Below are 18,719 nucleotides of genomic sequence, written 5' to 3' on the forward strand. Positions count from 1 at the left end.
TATATATATATATTTGCATATGTCACATCAAATTATCCCCCTTTTTGACCTTTAAAAAAACGGTATATAATATGTGTAGGTGCAATGAATGAGGAAGATGGAAATTATGGTTAAACAAACACATCGCAAAAATGGCAAAAATGCTCCAGTCCCCAGGAACGAAAACATTCTCTGAAGCTGTGTCACTAAAGGGTTAAGTATGTGCGGACCCAACGCAATTGCTGAGTTACCTAGAGAGAGTTTTCAACACCAGTGCAGGGTGCTGTGGCTTAGTTGGTTAAAGCGCCTGCCTTTTATTTACTGAATGAAGCAAACACAGACCTGTGCTCTAGCTGGATATATTAGGCAGGGGTCAAAATTTCAAGTCCTGAGCTACTAGCCAGGCTTTAGAGTAACTCTAAAGCACCAGTTGCCCACCTAACCCCTACCCGGCCTTAACTCCGCCCCTAAACACACCCTCTAAAATAATCTAATAAATTACACTGTTACATGTTTTATGCAGAATAAAGTTACAAAAATAAATATTAACAACAAGAGAAGAGCTGCGGCTGAAAGAACAGAGAGCCCAGCAGGAGCAGCTGCTCCCACTAGTCAGGTTTGCGGTCCGTGACCGCAAGCCTGACTGAATTTCCACTCGCTTGCACGGCATTTCCACTCGCCAAATGCGAGCAGACGAGTGGAAATTTTGAGCCCTGTATTAGGTATACGTTATAGCAATATTCGTGTCATATCCAACTTCATGGCTGGTAGCAGTCAAAGGGCTTCTCTGGTTCTCCATCCCAGATAGTTCCAGACCCCACCTGAGTACACATCTGGCCTCTGCGGACTTCAGGCCTAGTATGCTTCTCCAACTGTGTACACCCTCACCCCAGGCTAAGCAAAAAAGTCAAATAAAATGCATTGGAAAAAAAATGCTCCTTGCCTTTGGTGGTTCAGTTGGCTATAGAAGATTTACAACCATGGATTGTGACTCCTGGAACTTTTCAGTGATGCCCGTACAGTGAACAACCAATAAAATCATAAGATCTGCTTTTTAAAATTATATTTCTTTAATGGAAAATAGTAGAGTACCTTTTGAATTAGTGGAGCATAAATATGATACGACGAGGGTGGGATTCGAACCCACGCGTGCAGAGCACAATGGATTAGCAGTCCATCGCCTTAACCACTCGGCCACCTCGTCATGGTGCTGAGCTAGGAAAAGAGATCTAGAATTCCACATGCATTAAGGGAAATCATTGTTAGCTATCCTATCGCAGACAGAAAATTATTACAGTATAAACAAATTGCTTAGGTTCATTTAAGGCACAACATGTCCATGTGGTTCCAAGTCTAAGCTACCAAACAGGGATTTACTTCCAATCTCTGGAAAGTCGTTCCAGCTAAATGATTGATGGTGCATATCTCCACTTCTCAGATGCTTAGCAGAGGTCGAACCTTGAGGTCAATATTTCTTGCAACTGCTGAGAACTAATATTGGCTTCTGTTTACAAACCTGCTACATGTTTCCCCTTTCAATGGACATTCAAGAAAGCCGCACTTCTAATTGATAGCAGTCCTAATGAAATGATAAAGTTTATAAATCTTCCAGAGCTCTACTTTTGTGAGAAAGATTTTGTACTGAACGCAACATATGCCCTGCTTAATTCTGTACATGTACATGCTTAATTCTATGTTGGCTCAAGTACCAAAAGCTGAAATGTGACAGAGGGGCCACATTGGAAAACAAGTGGAAATAGTGACAAGCTCAAGGTACTTGGGGTGCAACAGTAGCGCATCTGACTCCAGATCACAAGGTTACATGTTCTCAATAGGGTCAGTAGACCTTTGAAAAGCAAGCTTCTCAGTGTCCCTCTCTCAAACCGTACTATAGCCAAGATATATCACATATCTTGCAGTGTTTTGTAGTGAAATTACAACCACTGGTGCTACCAAGTGCAGGCTCAATTAGTCGTTACAGAAATGTCTGTACCATTATAGAATGGCCATCTATTATTCAGCCTTCCACCCCATGCTAAATCATATTTTTAAACTTATCCCTAACCATTCCCTTTGAAGAACTTCCACTTTCCTTTGGCTGAATCTCTTCCTTGCACAAACTCGCTTTTGAAAAGATAACATTAAAAGGAAAATTATGAGGCGAGTGATTTTCACTCAACCTCATAGTTAGAGCCGACGTGTGACAATGAAACTGTCACACGTCAGATCAATAGATCGGGAAGTGAGCGAACACATAGTGTTGCTCGCTAACTTCTCGATCTATCTCTGCAGAGAGCTGTGACTGTCACTCACGGCTCCCTGCAGGGATTCCCCCCTCTCCTCTCCGATCCTCCAGCGCTGACTGGAGGAACGGACGGAGGAGGGGGCGGGTACAGCTGGCTCTGCTTCTAGATAGGCAGAGTCAGCTGTCACTCACGCAGCTGGGTGGATCTCGACAGTAATGTGGGGATCCGTCCCAGCTGCAGCAGTCTCAGTATACCGCAAGCTGTAGCTCGCGATATACTGAGCTTTGGGTGACGGGAGGACGCTAGTTTATGTCCTCCCGTGGCCCTTAGGAGAACTATGGGGAAAAACACTTACTCCATACTTCTCCTTTAATCTGCTGAGGACCTTTCCCACATATCCCCGGTCATGTTGATGATTTATCATCATGCATAACATGCTATGGTGTATGGTCCAAGCCAGGCACCACAAGGTTTTGTTGTCATGAAAACTTTCTAAGCTAAAGAATTCCAAATGGCTCCTTCAAGTTCTGGGATACACAGCAGAAGTAGGACATGCCGCAAGCAAATATACATGATAGCAAATATACAAATATAGTGATTTTTAACCATGTGACCTCCTCATCTAAAGATGGGCTCCAGAGAAATTGGTAACCTCCTCACTCAGAAAATACTGTTGCCAGTTCTTCGCTTGGCAATCAATACCTTAGTACTTCTCCATAAAATCTTATATCCACAAAGTATCCTCTGGGCATGTTTGAGAAAGATGACTCCACTGACTTTAGCATGTTGCCTCTCCAATACAAAAACTTGAGGGGATTGTTTGAATTATTTTAAGCCAAAGATCTTGGTTGCGGTGCCATTGACTTCAATGTACCGCCACTTCCCCTCCCGTCACAAAACAAAGTGAGTCGGCCAGAATGCAATCCAGTGCCTTCTGGCACCAATTGGGCCAGAATGCACTGGGGCTGGTGTGAACAAGTCCTTAAGGTTTTTCTACTTGAATTGTAGAATGGTCCAGCGACAAGTTATTTTTTTTAATTCGTGAGTTTCAGGGTTGTTGGCATCTGCTTTAGGTTTTGTTTACAGTTTAGGGATGTGAAAACACAGCAACGTTTATGAAAACAATCCAAACATCTGGAAAACTATAACTGGTTTTGGTAAATTTTATTTACATTTTTTTAAATCATATTTCATTGTATAATATTATATTTAACATATAACATGGCTGGCCCCAATATAAGATAAAATTCCCTTTCCGGTTGTAGCTTCACGCTATGTAGTTTCTAGGCGTATCTACGCTGGTTCTTTCTCTAGGTTGTTAGTGACAATAACTTGGGTGCCCGTCACAACTGTTTATTGCAGAATGGCTGGAGATGGGAAGGGGGGTACTGAACAATGCGGATCCTCCAATCACCCAAATACAGACAGACTTCTTTTTTTTTATACATTCTTTATTTAGGATAGACACATACAGTCACAATAAGGCCTCATTCACACAGCTTAGAGTTGGCCCTTACAGATCTGTGCGGCGTGCACGGCCGTATCGGGCCTTTCCTGGGAAGGACAGGTGCTGTGTGTGATTGTACGCAGCAGCCTTTTCTTCCCTATGGGAGTACGCGGCCGTACGCTCACCCAAGCTGCACTTCTGTGCGGGTGCAGGTGTCCATACTCATACGCAGAGAGGATGGATCCGATACGGCCGCGCACGCCACACGGATCTATACGGGCCGACTCTAAGCTGTGTGAATGAGGCCTAATAGTGTAAACCAGTTATTGGTAGAACTCGTAAAATAACAAGTACATTGAAATATAGCAAATAACATCTTGAACTATAAGATATGAGATGAGAACATAAACTGGAAGCCAATATGAGAATATGATATACTAGTATGTCGTCATCCGGTTTTTAACCATAAAACCTTTGGCTTCAAAAATAAATAAAGAGGTATTGAGAAAGAGCAAACAGAGAACAGTGAGTATGAACTGTAAAGTAGATATAAAAGATAGATCGGGAGGAGCACGTGGAACATATAAGAAAGAGGAAGAAAAGGGATGGGAGTGGGGGGGGGGGGGGGGGGAAGCCGGCTTCATGCTGATTGGCTGGGAAGACGGCTTCCCGGCCAATCAGCATCGAGCTGGCTGAACAGCCGGCTCCTTGCTGATTGGCTGGGAAGCCAGCTTTCCAGCCAATCAGCATGGAGCCGGCTTCCCGGCAAATCAGGAAGGTCATTACTGAAGGTCATTACTGAAGGTCATTACTGCTGATTGCTCAATGCTGATTGCCTGGAAGCCAGTTTCCTTGCCAATTACAATCAAGCTGGACAAACAACATGGAGCCAGCTTCCCGGGCAATGAGGTAGCCAGGCGGCATGTCATTACCCACTGCCCATGCCAACGTAAGCACCGGTATCGGAACTCGTACTCAATACTGAGAAACCGGTAACGGTGCATCCCTAGTTAAAAGGCTGGACATGAAAATACCAAAGAGTTATGACTAAGGAAAGAACAGGTACTTATATAAATGATAAAGTGTAAGAAAATAAGAAATGAGACACAAAAAACAACATAATCACGTAAACCTAAAGCAGACCTCCTGCAGCAGCAGGAAAGGCCAGTCAAACATAGCGTCTCTGCCCGATAACAGTATGAGGCAGAAACTAGGGTCAGATAAATAAACAAATTCAGTCCAATAAAACCAAGTTTTATTGAATTCTGATCCTCTTCAAGATACCTAATGTGCTCAGTTTGACAGCTGATGTCTCAATCTGTGCAGCAGAGCTGCTTTTCAGGATCGGCAGAAGCAGATGTTTTATTGTCAGTGCTTGATAAAATGTAACCAAAATTCTATTATTCGATCAACTGCAAGGAGATAGGATTGCAATTTTCTCCACTGAACCCAGTGGGAAAATCTAATTGCCTTAGATAACATTTTGGAAGTTTTTTGAGCATTTTGTTTCAATAAGCTGTATTAAAGCTTTCCATTTGTAGCCCAGTTCAATTGATTCAATTCAGGTGGTTGATTTAAATCATGGGCGGTAGATTGCTTGGTTTCAGGCAACCAGCTTCAGTCATATATTTGATTCCAAGTCAATTGAAAGAGGTTGAAATTGCCTAAAAGTTGCAATGTACGGAGGTATTGCCTAAAAGTTGCAATGTACGGAGGTATTGCCTAAAAGTTGCAATGTACGGAGGTATTGCCTAAAATTTGCAATGTACGGAGGTATGGCTATCTTATGCATACGTCCTTGACAACGTCCTTATAAACAGGGAAACATTAAGAATGTTATGCCTCTGACAAAGGAATATATATGATGGCCTAGAAAGTTTTCTTAGTTATCCAGATCTCGTTAAGGCCCTCAGCGTGGGCTCTGTATCAGTAATTTATGTTCAGTCTGTTAGTTCCTACTTTTGTCCTCTACAACAATCTAAAAAGAGAAAAAAAAATAAAAGTAAAGAAGAATACAAATATTTCCTATACTCATTACAAAGTCAACCAAAGTGGTGTTTTTTTTTTAATTTTTAAAGGAGAATTATGAGGTGAGTGCTTTTCACTCAGCCTCATAATCTGAGGCGACCTGTGAAACTGTCACAGGTCGGCTCAGTAGATCGGGAAGTGAGCGAACACATACCGGTGCTCGCTCACTTCTCGATTCTGTCACTGCAGAGAGCAGTGACAGGGGATAGACTGGATTCTCCAGTCCCCTGTCCGATCCTCCAGCGCTGACGGGCGGAACGGACGGGGAGGGGGCGGGTTCAGCTGGCTCTGCCTCTAGATAGGCAGAGCCAGCTGTCACTCTCGCAGCTGGGCGGATCCAGACTTACCTGTAATGTCAGGATCCGTTTCAGCTGCGGCGTCTCAGTATACCGCGAGCTGCAGCTTGCGGTATACTGAGCTTTGGGTAACGGGAGGACGCTAGTTTGTGTCCTCCCGTTACCCTTCGGAGAACTATGGGGAAAAGCCCTAACCCCATAGTTCTCCTTTAAGTAGGAGAGTAAATATTTACCTCCTACTTACCTCTTGCCTTACTTAATGCAGACCCCAATGAAGTGTTGGTTTCAGAAGAATCTTCAGACAAATATCCGTCATTACCGGTGTTATGTTTGGTGGTGTGTGCAATAAGAGGCATTGTTTTTCCTTTTTTACAGCTACAACTGTATTTTTAAATGAATGTTATTATGACAGAGTTAATGTTTTACCAAGTGGCATTTATCACTCTCCCGGGGAATTTCTTTAAAGTAAACCTGACAGAAACCTGGTTATTTCAAACTGAGCATACAGAAAAGGTGGAACACATTAGCACAGGGCACCTTAAGTGTAAACTACTTGTCAAAATAATCAGTAAATTCAGGAATTGGCCATTTGCAAGTGTTGACCTTTCCATGGTGAGCTTAAAGACAAACTTGGCTCCTAGATTCTTCCGGCCTATTGGTCACTGATATGACCCATCAATTTAATGGACTGCTATAGAGACTTGGGAGATGGGAAAGGCAGGGGAAGTCTGACTTTTACGGAAAAAGATGAGATTTATATATGTCTTTACCTATGTATTACGATCTACTGATGACATTGACTTCTTGACACTTGGTTTTCATCTGAAGGTTACCTGTGAATGATGGCCAGGTTTGTGACAGGTTTTATTTAAAGAGAACCTTTATTTTGTCCATGCAGAGCCAAGTAAAACTGGTGCTCCATTCAGCCACTGAAACCAGGAAAGGAAAGCCATGTGCAATCTCCAAACCAATTTGTTAGACCTCACACAGGATTATGGGCTCCTTCCACTGCTCCGTGCGACTACATTGGGCCAGTCAGAAGGCACCTAGCTATCAGGAACATGCAGGACAGCTCAAACACCTTATGGTGGCACTGTGGTTTGTAGGCAGCTGTCGGGTCCCGGTCCGAGTGGCTCCAGGTCGGGTGCCGGTCCGAGGGACGTACAATGTCCCAGTACGAGCCAGTGTGCGGGGACGCACACGGAGGGGACATCCCGGCAGTATCGCTGGGCCGCGCAGGCGCAGACGCCCTGTGACCCGGCGGGATCCGCCCCGCACGGCGTGACGTCATCACGGCGGCGCACGCGCAGTACACGCCTTCAGCCTATTTAAAGCCCCACAGGGCTTTAGATCATTGCTGTGTGATTTTCAGCCAGCACCAGTCGTCTGTTGATCTTGCTCCTGTTGATACCTGTGACCTGGCTTCCTCCCTGACTATTCTCCTGGATTACCCTTCTGTACCTTGTTGCCTGCCTCCTACTGACCCGGCTTGCCTCTTGACTCTACATTGGATCCTGCCTTGTACTTCGCTGCCCGCCTGTTACCAACCCGGCTTGTCTGACCTCTCTATTTGCCTTCTAGGATCCTGCACGGTTGCCTACCCTGCCTGCACGCTACCTGTTGCTGATACCTGGTATCCTGATCCGGCACCCGTGCACCCCCTGCCTGACACACACTGTCTCAAACCCAGTGCTCATCCGACAGGGTTGCAAGGGAGGTCCTCCTCATCATCTCGGGCCCACACCGCGGACCTAACAGCAGCAATGGTGCCATTTTGGTGTCCAACGGCTTGTGTCTGCCCGTGGGCACCTACCACCTGAAGCTGGCTTCTAGGAGAGTTTTTAGTCCCACCCTGCTGTTGCTTTTCCTCAGTATTTTACCTGTATGCCTGTAGAATCTGAACCCATGAATTTCTGTTCCTGCTTGATCTTGTACCCCTTCCAGCCCTGTTCCTGATCTGTATTCCCAACTGATCCTTCTCCACTTTGTTGCCTTGATTTCTAATTTTGCCTCCTGTTTACCATGTGCACAGATTTAGTTTGCTTAGTTGGTTTTTCACTTGCAGGTGTGGTTCACCAGGTTCTATATATGTTGATGTTTATGCTTCACGTAATTTTGTCTGCGTGTTCCATAATAGTATCTATTATTATAAGGTTTAAATCTGATTTTCTCTGTGTAGTTTTCAAATATTTGGTCACACTAGTACTGCAGGCTCCTGGAGATGAGATAGGGCTTGGTGCAAGCACAGTTTGCCTGGGTTCACCGAAGACCGCTCAAAACTGTGACCGACACCCCCCTTCCATCTCAATCAGTTGTGGCAGTTGCAACAAGAGTATCCCCTGCCTCTTTATTATGCACGCTCTGGATGACAGCACCCACCCCAAAGGTCATACCAGTAAGGAGTACGGTAGGATTCTCCTGCATTTTAATATGCACCCGACACAACTGATTTGGCTGGGAGGGGATGTGTTGGTCACAGTTTTGAGCCAGTGTGGGTGAACTAAGACAAACTGAGTTTGCACCAAGCCCCAACTCATCACTACCGGCTACAGGTGCTTGGTATTCTGAAACTAAAGCTGTCAAATGAGAAAAGTTTGAGTCACATGATACAGTGAATCACAACTGCCGGCTATTTCACTTTGCCCCCAGCGTCTGCATGGAGTGACACAGGAGCAAAGACCAGGAGGTGGGGAGTAAAGGGAGCCTTGTACTTCACCCTGTATAGTCAAAAGAAAGGCTCAATGTAAAGCATCCATACAAGTGTTGAGAATTGGAAATATTAGAATTTTTTTAAAGTTCTGCTAAACTCTGTGGATAGGACAAATGGAATTTCAATTGACCAATTCACATATTTAATCAAATATTAAACAGAGAATATCAAATTATTCTTTCTTGAGATAGCTTTTTAAAATGTATTTTTCATTGAACCCTCCAAAATCCAAAATGAAATATAAAATGTGTAGGAATAACAAGGACAAAAATGTTTTTCTTCGTATGTGAAAATATTTCTATAAATTTACCAATTGACCAGGCAATGTGCGGCCTTCTTGCTCACCTTGACAACACTCATTTTCTTCGGGTACCCCAGTTTTTTCTCCTGGATCCACAGTGAGCCTCACTTCACAACACATGGATCGTGAGTCTTGTTCGTCAGAAACCTGAGTGATCCAGAAGGTGTAGACTCCACTGTCTGATGGCTCAACATCTCGCAGTTCTAGGTCACCTTTCTCGTCTTTCCAGAATGGCAGGGATGTTCTACATTGGCCAACTTCCTTGTCAATGCCTTTCTGGGTGTGAACTGTAACAATATTTTCAGGGCCAAGCCTCTTCTCCCAAGACAGCAAGGACTTGTTAAAATTCCAAGAACTCAGGTCAATTGAACACGGAAGAATGACTGTATCACCAGATTTAGCTATAACCTCTTCTTTGGGACATGGGCAGTAACCCCTGGCTTCAACTAGAAGACAAAACATCAACAAGAGACAATAAGTTGACTAAAATGTTTTCTGAAGGTGATTAGAGGAGACACAATGTTAAGATGAGGTTAGCATGAAGGTTATCTCATATTGCTGCAAACAGGTAGAACACTGGGATCTGAGGGTCCTAGTGCCTCCTAATTTGAATGGGACCACCTAGTCTGGCCATAGCCTGGGAAGGCAGGGAGCCCACGGCAGTGGCGTAACAACCGGGGGGCAGCAGGGGCGCGGGCCCCGGGCGAAAAGTGAAGGGGGGGCGCCGGGCGAAAATGAATCTTTATTTGTATTCCTTCCAACAGCTAAAGGAATATGAATATATATTAGAGCTGCGGAAATTAACGATTAATCCCTCGATTAATTGTTAATTTTTTTGATCGATCAGTTTTTTTGGTTTTTTTTCAGCAGCACAGGCATTGTGCAACACAGGTGTTGTGTATGACACAAAATTGTGTATCCCTTTGTGACAATTCCACAGTTTATACTATTTTTTTCACATTTTAGGAATATAATTTTTGAGTTTGAAGCGCAGTGCTATTTTCTTTTTTCCTTTTTTAGTATATATATATATACAGGGCTTGAAAAATCCACTCGTCCAGACGCTCGATCGCTTGTATTAGCAGCTGTCACTGCCGTTGCCGGTCCCGAGATCCGCTGTGCCCTATGCGGCCTATTTACCCGACCTGACCCCGACTTTTATGTTTTACTAAAAATATGGGTAAGAATAAATGTTTTATAACATAACGTAGGGAAACTTTTTTTACATTTATGGTACTTTTTTCATTATATAGTAAAAAAAAAATAACCCCCCATGTGGTCACAAAAGAAAGCTCTATCTGTCCCCAAAAATTTTTAACATAAATTGCAAGGCTATAGTCCGGTCATGCTAACTGGTGAAATTTTTGACTGACTGGTGAGACACCGTCAAATTTTTCAAGCCCTGTATATATATATATTAGGGCTGCGGAAATTAACGATTAATCCCTCGAATTTTTTTGATCGCTCAAAATTATTTTGATCGGTATTCACATCTCCGCCGGCTTCCGGGTCTTCCGTCGAAGATTCGGTGACGTCACGGACATCGACGTCACTGGACTCCTCCCCCCTTCCCCAAGTGGCTCTGTCGGCTAACGAAGGGAAGGGGGGAGGAGTCCGGTATTTTCTGCACTTCCCCTCTTCGCTGGGCCTTATGGCTAAGACCAGGGACATTTTTATACCAGCTCCTAGGGCCTAGACATTGTCTCGCACATTAGCACTATTTATTTTTCTCACTTTTGTCTGTGCACTTTATGTGTGTGGTTGTTTCGCTCCACAGGATGGAGAAGACTGAAATCCCTAACCCAAGTAAAAGCAATTTAAACTACAAAAAGAATTTTTAAATGTTTTGTTTACTTGTTATGTGAATGGGAACATGTAACAAATGACAGATGTTACACCAGTTTGTGAAAGTGGAATACACTTTAAAATAACCTGTATGACTCTGGATAGCCTTTGTTGTGTTTTTTAAAATTTTTGACAAAGATTGTATACAGATAGTAAAAAGTAATGTGACAGGGGAGGGCAAATATAAGAAGCATGGGTAAGAGTTCCAACAATCCACGCAACAGGAATCCAGGGGGGGCACCTGGTATTTTGAAGATAGCAACTATCAAATTCCATGTCAAGGTAGTACTGCAGGTCCCTGTGATCCCAGTGTCTGGATAATAGCACATTGCCAATACAATACTACAAGTCCAAGCAGTTATAGAGCCCAGATAGTAGAATACAGCCATTAGAAAACTACAAGTCCCAGCAGCTCTACACTCTACTTTAAGTCACCTCCTAGTCTCTTTCTAGGAAGTTCCTACAGCCATGAGTTTCTAGGTGCCTATACGAAGAATATTCTAAGGCACTGGGGTTATATGTATCTGGAGTTCAATCATCACAAACCTGAGCCCATATTCCTGAGGTGTCTGCATATGCCTAATCCCGTGCCCCATGTTGAGTCTCCAGACCCCCTGTGTGGGCACAGGAACATATTGGCCAACAATGCAGATCAGATGACTGATTTTTTCATGTAGCTTTTGTTTTATCAGGTGGCTGATTTTAATATACCATCTCATAGTACTGATGAATCTCACATTAAGTAATTATAGAGAGCAGAAGAACCGTCACAAATAACCTTCCAAATGACTTACCTTTCTTCTTATCCAGACTTGGAGTAGGACTCATTATGAATGTGTTGCTATACAATCAGACAGTTGATACATTTTTTATCTGTTTGGTGTTGAAGCACACGCCTTTTGTGTTTTGTCTTTCCGCTTAGTTGCAGAACCAGCTAGTCTTGTTTTGTCAAGATATATACGAGCAGGGCAACAACAAAGTTCAAATATTGTAACATATCTGTCTGCGGTCAACACAGGGGAGTGTGCCAACATAAGGGCTTTGATTAATTCTGCCTCGATGGTATACCTGTAGGCTGTGCGCAGTCCCTTGCAAGTCTATCAGCAAAACTCCCAGCTAGGATAAGCCCTCCCTGGTCCTAGATGGCATACCTGTAGGCTGTGCGCTACCCCTCGCAAGTCTATTAGCAAAAATCCCAGATAGGGTGACCCCTACCTGACTTCTGCCTAGATGGCATACCTGTAGGTTGTGTGCAGCCCTTCACAAGTCTATCAGCAAAACTCCCAAATAGGGTGAATCTTCCCTGGCTTCTGCCTATATGACATACCTGTAGGTTGTGCGTAGCCCCTCACAAGTGATCCAGCAAAACTCCCAGGTAGGGTGACCCCTTTCCCATCCTGCGTAAATGGCATACCTGTAGGCTGTGTGCAGCCCTTCTCAAGTCTATCAGCAAAACTCCCAGATAGGGTGACCCCTCCCCGGTCCTGTCTAGATAGTATACCTGTAGGCTGTGCCCAGTCCCTGGCAAGTCTATCAGCAAAACTTCCAGGTAGGGTGAGCCCTCCCTGGTCCTGCCTAGATGGCATACCTGTAGGCTGTGCGTAGGCTCTCTCAAGTCTATCAGCAAAACTCCCAGATAGGGTGACCCCTCCCCGGTCCTGTCTAGATAGTATACCTGTAGGCTGTGCCCAGTCCCTGGCAAGTCTATCAGCAAAACTTCCAGGTAGGGTGAGCCCTCCCTGGTCCTGCCTAGATGGCATACCTGTAGGCTGTGCGCAGGCTCTCTCAGGTCTATCAGAAAAACTCCCAGATAGGGTGAGCCCTCCCCAGTCCTGCCTAGATGGCACACATGTAGGCTGAGCGCAGCCCCTCACAAGTCTATCCTAAAAACTGCCAGATAAGGTGACCCCTCCCTGACTTCTGCCTAGATGGCATACCTGTGGGCTGTGTGCAGTCCCTCGCGAGTCTATCAGCAAAACTCCCAGATAGGGTCTCTTCTCTATTGCTCAACACTGAGCTCAGCTGCTGCTGCCACCGAGCGATAATGAGCACACTGCACATGTATGGGTTTTAAATGAGCTAGAGCGCATGTTTCTTCAGTGCTGGGAGTGCACTTCCAATATCTCATATGTCCTGCCATCTAGGCAGGACCGGGGGGGTCTGGTCTACATAGTAGTTTCTGTGACAGGCTTGGGGCATGACCTACAGGTATGACACTGAAAAATAATCTTATTTAAAAAAAAAAAAAAAAGTGCCTTGTTTCTTTAATTTACTTGGGACACAATAATATAACGGGAAATTACTTTTGTTCCTCATGGTCCCTGTGTGTGTTGTAAAGTAGTCACCGCTCCAAGCTCGCTCCTGGGATGGACTACAATCTCCATACAAATGAGTAAACTAAAGGTGAAATTCAGCTATATTCAGATATATTCAGCTCTAAAGCCCAGCACTTGTTTTGGGTAGAGCAAGGAAGGATTGGAATCTATGCCAGGAATTTATTGCCATCTCTGTCTTCCAGGAAGTCAATGGGGACACACAAAAAAACAAAAACACATTTTTAGTAGAGTGAAGAGTTAAAGCATCTGACAATATTTTTGGTTCTGTCTGTGTCTTCCTGTCTTGATGACCACTGCACCCCTCACCCCCAATTATTTCTACTGGTGTCAATGGGACAGGAAGTGAGAGAAAATCTGTCTAGTGCTTTCCCACTGATAAAAGACTTCAACATCTGGAAGAGTTCCATACATGTCTATGAGGGTACATAGCCCTAGTAATGATGAAATTAAGTGCTGGACGTAGTCAATATATACAATTACTCCAGTTGTAGACAGGTATTGCAGGCTCACCTATGTGACGAGGTGGCCGAGTGGTTAAGGTGATGGACTGCTAATCCATTGTGCTCTGCACGCGTGGGTTCGAATCCCACCCTCGTCGTTTGATTTTCATCAGCTTTTAGGCATTATTTAATTTAAACCCATTAAGCAGCTGTAGACCACAAAAAAAGTACTGGGTGGTGATCTCATGAAGGTGCATGGGTTTCAATTCATGGGAGGTTACGTGAACTCTACGAAGAATTAGCATATTGTTAACTTTAAGGTAAACCTCATTGATGTCAATGGCAGGTCAATCTTGAAAATCAATTCTATTTTTGAGGCATATAGTAAAGGGCTTGTCAAACAAAGGACAATGGGAGGTCTTCCAATGTCTCCAATATGACGAGGTGGCTGAGTGGTTAAGGCGATGGTACAGCTGTACAATGTCTACCTCCAGTAGTGGCCAGCTTTATTGCAGGCTGTTCTAACTGTTTCATAAAACTGCTTTATCTGCCCAATGTAAGCTCTCTCGTACCTCTACCAAACAAGGTCCATGCCCCTGATGGCGAATTGCCATGGGCTTGATATCCTTGACAAAAACAAAGAAAGGTGATTGTATGTACTTATTGGGACACCCCTCCAAATCATTGGATTCAGGTGTTCCGTGAAATTTCCTTGATAGTAAATATTCCGCGGCCACCTGTTACTGGTATTATAACAAAGTGGAAGCAACTGGGAACAACAGCAACTCAGCCACAAAGTGGTAGGCCAGGTAAAATGGCCCCTTCCTGTTCCAACATGACTGCGCACCAGTGCACAAAGCAAGGTCCATAAAGACATGGATGAGAGAGTTTGGGGTTGACTGTCCTGACCTCAACCCGATAGAACACCTTTGGGATGAATTTAGAGTGGAGACTGCGAGCCCGGCCTTCTCCTCCAACGTCAGTACCTGACCTCACAAATGGTCCAACATTCCCATAGACACACTCCTAAACCTTGTGGACGCCTTCCCAGAAGAGTTGAAGCTGTTCTAGCTGCAAAGGGGGGGCCAACCCAATATTGAACCCTACGGACTAAGACTGGCATGCCATTAGAGTTCATGTGCGTGTAAAGGCCGGCGTCCCAATACTTTTGGCAATATGGTGTATGTTGTAGTGGCTTGATTTCATTTCTTTACAACCCCTGTGCCATATTATGCTATTGGCATGCTAAAATGCTACATCATAAACTAAACAGTCGACGAGGGTGGGATTCGAACCCACGCGTGCAGAGCACAATGGATTAGCAGTCCATCGCCTTAACCACTCGGCCACCTCGTCAAGTTATTACCTGAGCACTGTTAACCACTTGCTGACCACTGTGTTTACACCCCCTTTCTGTCCAGGCCATTTTTCAGTATTCAGCGCTGCGGTACTTTGACTGACATTTATTCCGTCATGCAACGCTGTACTGAAATAAATTTCATAACATTTTTTGGGGACAGATAGTATTGTGGTATTTAATCAACACTGGGGTTTTTATTTTGTACTATATTAAGAATACATTACTGAAAGTTGTTTTACCTTTATGTTAGAAAACAATTATTATTACCCAATTTTTTGGTAAAATATAAAAGTCAAGGTCACTTCGGGTAAATAGACACCAAACATGTCAAGCCTTAAAATTGCGTGCACCCGAGAAATCGCAAAAAACTACCATACCCAAAAATATCCACCGGCATCGCTTTAAAAGCTTTTACCGCTCATCAGTTTAGTGTTATCAGTGATTGATGGCCCTAAAACTATTGCTCTCACACCAACGTTCGCAGTCGTCATTTTCTCACATATGCGCACCCGACGCATGTTTGCAGGCATGTATGTATGGGTGGGGACTTTAAAAAATGATTTAATTTTTTTGTAATTCTTTTTCATGTGTGACTTACATTTTTTTTTTGCAACTTTAATTTTTTTTCCTATTTTTTTTTACTTAACGTTATTGTTATCATATAGTGGGCTAAGAAACACCCCTATGTGATAGCAAAGAGATGTGACAGGTCCTCTTTATGGAGACATCAGGGGTCTCCAAGACCCCTAATGTCACCTAAGAACCCCCAAAAGAAGCTGATGAAGCAGAGATCTGCTTCATCAGCTTCTCTCCATCTTCTGAAGCCGGAGAGTGACACATCACTTCTGCATTCTGACACCGGAGAGCGGACCGGAGGGAGATTGCGTACTGATCACCTTATGATCCCCTGTCACAGAGCCACCATGCTGGTCCTGGGCTCGCCCCAGTCACAGTGGAGCTCGAGGACCATCGGAGGGCGGGCTGCGGACGGGGAAGGCTGCCTGTTTTTAAATTTAGGTAGTTGCCCGCTTGCTCGTTCGCGCACGCGAGTGGGTGGGGCTAATAGGCCATCTTAAGATGACCACTCACATCCAGGAAGCTCCCGGCCGGCCGTTTTTTTACAATGGCCATCCGGGAGACGGTTAAAGCTGCTCATGTAGTCACAAGAGGGCACCAAATTCATTGGTACTCAGTAAGAGTCTAGGGAAGAGCCCCAATGGCATGCTGTGTGTTAGTGGTAGTACTTACCTCAGTGGTGGTACTTACCTCAGGAGCAAACTAACAGCTAAATTTGTGAGTCCCCCCCCCAGTGGCAGCCAGTGGTATTTCAGGCTAGTGTAACTGTTTGACAGCACTACTTTATCTGCCCAATGTAAGCGCCTCAACTTGTTCCACTGCAATGGTGCTCAGCACTTCCGGGTTGATTTTGTTTTTATCTAATTGAGAAGAAAACAATGAGATGACCAAATCAGTCTGCCATTGAAGTCAATGGGAGACCAATTTATTTGGCTATTGAAGAGAAAATAGCGAACATTTATGTAAGGAAATAAATGATCTTTGAATGAAAAACTTTCACCATAGGCACTGCTGAGATTCGAACTCAGGATCTCCTGTTTACTAGACAGGCGCTTTAACCAACTAAGCCACAGCGCCCCATTGTGTTTCATAAATGAAAGCCTCAACTCATACCGAGCAACCTATCTATGTATCCTCATTCCTCCACAGGTCTCTGGTCCTGACTAGATGGCATACCTGAAGGCTGTGTGCAGCACTTCTCAAGTTTTTCAGCAAAACTCCCAGATAGGGTGAGCCCACCCTGGTCCTGCCTAGATAGGATACCTGTAGGCTGTGTGCATCCCCTCGCAAGTCTAGCAGCAAAACTCCCAGATAGGGTGAGCAGTGGTACATGAGCAGTGTGCCCTCTCTTCTCTTTTGCTCAACACTGAGCTTTTGCTTGCAAAAAACAAAGAAAGATGATTGTATGCTGTAGTAGCTTGATTTTTCACCTGTATATGGCTACATCATAAACTAAAAATGCGACGAGGGTGGGATTCGAACCCACGCGTGCAGAGCACAATGGATTAGCAGTCCATCGCCTTAACCACTCGGCCACCTCGTCAACTTATGTCCTTTTCCCTGAAAGCTGCTTAAGTAGTCAGAGGAAGGCCATCAAATTCACCTTAACCACTCAGCCACTTTGTCGACTAATTGCCTGGGCTTCCTGAAGGCTGCTTAAGTAGTCAGAGGAAGGGCACCAAATTCCTTGGTACTCAGTAAGAGTCCAGGGAAGAGCCCCTATGATTTGCAGTGTGTTCAGTGGCAGTACTTACCTCTGGAGTCAGCTAAATTTGTGCGTGTCCCTCCCCCGTGGCAGCCAGTGGTATTTCAGGCACTACTTTATCTGCCCAATGTTAGCTCCTCAACGTGTACCTCCTCCATCAAACAAGGAGCACTTTAACCAACCTCATCAACTTGTTCTTTTCCTTCCACTGCAATGGTGCTCCTCTCTGGTGTATGGCTGTCAGCACTTCCATGTCAATTTTATGTTTTTATTGATATGGTTTTTCTCTTAATACGCAAAATACAAATATGATAAAAAGCAGCAAAACCACCTTTTGATCATTTCTGACCGGAGCAGGTGGCATTCTCAGGTCCATGACAGCAAAAGGTGATCGGTTTTGGGGGTAAAGTGGAAAGATTTGACAGGTCCAAAAACTTTGTCTGACCAGCATATGTTTCTGCATTCGAGTTACCACCCATGCGTGCCATACCCGGGAACCAGTTCAAAGAGAGACTTTGGCCTTTCAACTTTTACTGGCACTGAGGTGTAGGGGAGGACACTGCTATAAAGCACCCTCAAGAGGGGTCACTGGGTCCTGAAGGGATTGTAGAGAAGTGGTGAGTGAATCAGCCAAAATGTTATTCACCCAGATCAACAGACTGATCAACACATTTCCATATGGTGGTTACTTGCACGTAAATAGTCAGCATTTATCTTAGGACAGAAAGCACTCCATAAAAATGAAAAAAATCACCACAGGCACTGCTGAGATTCGAACTCAGGATCTCCTGTTTACTAGACAGGCGCTTTAACCAACTAAGCCACAGCACCCTGTGGCGTCAACTCACACCAAGCAACCCATCTATGTGTCCTCATCCCTCCACAGTGACTGTAACTACAGAGGTCAGTGAGGGCTTGGTCTACATACATACTTGCTTATAGCGTACTTTAAAGGAGAACTATGAGGTGAGTGCTTTTCACTCACCTCATAGTTCTAGCCGACCTGTGACAATGAGACTGTCACAGGTCGGCTCAGTAGATCGGGAGGTGAGCGAACACATACCGGGTTCGCTCACCTCTCAATCCTGTCACGGCTCTCTGCTGTGACAGGGGGAGGGGCTGGATTCCCCTCTCCCTGCTCCGATCTGCCAGCGCTGACTGGTGGAACGGACGGGGGAGGGGGTGGGTACAGCTGGCTCTGCCTCTAGATAGGCAGAGCCAGCTGTCACTCACGCAGCTGGGCGCATTCCGTCGTCTAAGTCAGGATCCGCTCCAGCTGCGGCGTCTCAGTATATAGAGAGCTGTAGCTCGCGGTATACTGAGCTTAGGGTAACGGGAGGTCGCTAGTTTGTGTCCTCCCGTTACCCTAAGGAGAACTATGGGGAAAAACACTGACCCCATGGCCGACCTGAAGCTGCAGCGGCCGGCTGGTGTGATCAGAGCCGCCGCT

General features: G+C 44.8%; 6 non-coding genes across 6 annotated transcripts; 1 reads left to right on the forward strand and 5 right to left on the reverse strand.

Annotated features, from left to right (window-relative positions):
- Positions 1 to 1,101: 1,101 nt before the first annotated feature.
- TRNAS-GCU lies at positions 1,102 to 1,183 on the reverse strand. Its single transcript has one exon. It is a non-coding gene; the product is annotated as a tRNA-Ser (tRNA).
- A 12,521-nt stretch (positions 1,184 to 13,704) lies between these two features.
- On the forward strand, positions 13,705 to 13,786 carry TRNAS-GCU. The gene has a single exon. It is a non-coding gene; the product is annotated as a tRNA-Ser (tRNA).
- Positions 13,787 to 14,902: 1,116 nt separating this feature from the next.
- TRNAS-GCU lies at positions 14,903 to 14,984 on the reverse strand. Its single transcript has one exon. It is a non-coding gene; the product is annotated as a tRNA-Ser (tRNA).
- Positions 14,985 to 16,567: 1,583 nt separating this feature from the next.
- Positions 16,568 to 16,641, reverse strand: TRNAT-AGU. The gene has a single exon. It is a non-coding gene; the product is annotated as a tRNA-Thr (tRNA).
- Positions 16,642 to 17,025: 384 nt separating this feature from the next.
- On the reverse strand, positions 17,026 to 17,107 carry TRNAS-GCU. Its single transcript has one exon. It is a non-coding gene; the product is annotated as a tRNA-Ser (tRNA).
- A 919-nt stretch (positions 17,108 to 18,026) lies between these two features.
- TRNAT-AGU lies at positions 18,027 to 18,100 on the reverse strand. The gene has a single exon. It is a non-coding gene; the product is annotated as a tRNA-Thr (tRNA).
- Between the last annotated feature and the right edge of the window lie 619 nt (positions 18,101 to 18,719).

The sequence above is a fragment of the Nanorana parkeri genome, unplaced genomic scaffold (assembly GCF_000935625.1).
Source record: "Nanorana parkeri isolate BGI_ZX_2015 unplaced genomic scaffold, ASM93562v1 scaffold784, whole genome shotgun sequence".
Taxonomy (NCBI): Eukaryota; Metazoa; Chordata; class Amphibia; order Anura; family Dicroglossidae; genus Nanorana; species Nanorana parkeri.